This window comes from Prunus dulcis, chromosome 4, assembly GCF_902201215.1.
Source record: "Prunus dulcis chromosome 4, ALMONDv2, whole genome shotgun sequence".
Taxonomy (NCBI): domain Eukaryota; kingdom Viridiplantae; phylum Streptophyta; class Magnoliopsida; order Rosales; family Rosaceae; genus Prunus; species Prunus dulcis.
In genome coordinates this window covers 14,903,417-14,905,479 of record NC_047653.1, presented here as the reverse complement: position 1 = coordinate 14,905,479, position 2,063 = coordinate 14,903,417, and positions in this window count along the sequence as shown.

Sequence of the window (2,063 nt, the reverse complement as noted above, 5' to 3'; positions counted from 1 at the left end):
TGATCCTCTTCTAGGTACTGCTTGAGGGCCTTGGTCAAAGCAGCAGAGGATTTTGAATCTCGACCAAAGGGTTTCTTAACAATAACCTTGGTCCAGCCATTACCAGATGAGGGTGATGAGCTAGTCGAACACTAAAAAGGGTGTTATGTGATAGAACGTATTAGGGTACATGAAAGATATTTTTGATAGTTAAATAGGGTGTACTTAGTTAATTTTGCATTTTAATTTAAATATTATGGTGTACTTCAATCATATGATGTACTTAATTAATTTTAGTCTACTTTTAAAAGCACTCAAAATTATTGAAGCAAATACAAGCCTTTGAATAACTGTGCCCTTTATTTTTCTATTTATAATGTGGCAAGTTGGCAACATGAGGAAAAAAAAACATCTTTTCTTTTTTCTTCTATAAACCCTATGTTCCAAACACTAGAAAGAAAATCTATTTCAACGACAGTGTATTCTTGGTCATACAAGATTAAAGGATAAAATATTTACCTTCAATGTTTCAAACAAATTAAAATTCCATCTCCACCTATGTGGGTAGAGATTTGAAACTCCCACACATCCAATAAATATTTGTGTAAACCACCCTCAATGAAATTTTTAACTACTGCTTCCCAAAAAATACAAAAACAAAACAAATCAAAAAATGAAGAAGAAAGCTTCAAGGTCAATGACTCGCATAGTTTCTTTTTTGTTGTGACAACATTACAATACCGTAAAATACTTGTAAAGGGCTTGTAACTCAAGTGATTAAGAGCATTTATCCCTACGCCCGAAGTCTTAGTTTGATTTCCTCTTCCCACAATATCGCTTGTATAAAAAATAAAAAAAAGGTAAATTACTCAAATGGTCCTTAAATTTGTACTCGATTTACATTTTGGTCCCTAAATTAAATTATTAGTCCAAATGGTATATAAACTCTATTTTAATCCCCCATTTGATCCAATCGTTACATTCTGTCAATGTTGCTGTTAAATGTGAGGGCAAATTGGTCATTTCTTACGTAAAAATAAATAAATACTAAACAATAAATAAAAACTCTCTCTCTCTCTCTCTCTCTCTCTCTCTCTCTCGTCCCATTCCCCCATGGCCACCACCCTCAAGCTCCAACCCCCAAACCCATCCCAAAACCACTCTCCACCCAAACCATCCAACAACCACCTCCATCCCAGGCCCCTCTATTTCTGAGAACTTCCAGAATCCTTAATAATTCAACACACTCAAAGAAGGGACATTCTTCACAATCCATCCACCCACCACTAGATTTATCAAACATGCATCTCTATAATCTAAAGCTTCACGCACGGAGGTACCAAAATTCGAGTTCAACACAAATCATTTTATGGTAAAAATGGTTTCAATTTATTTATGCCATTCTTCAATGTTGAGCCAATAGTACACAAACTTTGGGCTCAAAATCAGTACAACTTTAACCCCTAATATAAGATTGATTATACAAAATTAACAACATTTTGGTTTGGTTTGGGTGTAATTGAGTGTGTACCTTGGTGCCATGCTGGCGTACAATGATGGAGCCAACCTTGGCAGCCTGGTCACTGAAAATCTTAACGCCGAGCCTTTGGCCTAGGGAATTGCGACCGTTCTTGGTACTCCTAGCTCCTTTCTTGTGCGCATTTTGAATCTTCAAGACCAATCTCTGGGGGTTTGACACTAATGACAGTTTGGGACCCACTTGCAGCGAACCCAAATTGCCCCTGAAGAAGGAGGACGATGATGAGCTTGAGCTTGAGCCCGAGCGCAGAGAAAGCCCTCTGAATGCACCGACTAGGTTGAAACTCATAGATGCAGCTTGCCAGGCTCAAGAAATGGGTCTTCGTTTACTAGTGGTAGGGATGAGGGAGAGGGGATTGGAGGAAGGGTTTACTCAGATGGGATTAATAATGGGAGGCAATTTGAGAATGGGGTGTTGGAGTTCTCCAGAGAAATGGGTTCTATTGGAAGAGGAAGAGACGTCAAAGGGACCAAACACTTTTTTTTTCCTCTTTTTCTTCAATTATTTTCTAATTTTGTATTTATTTTAATCCTATTTTATTTGT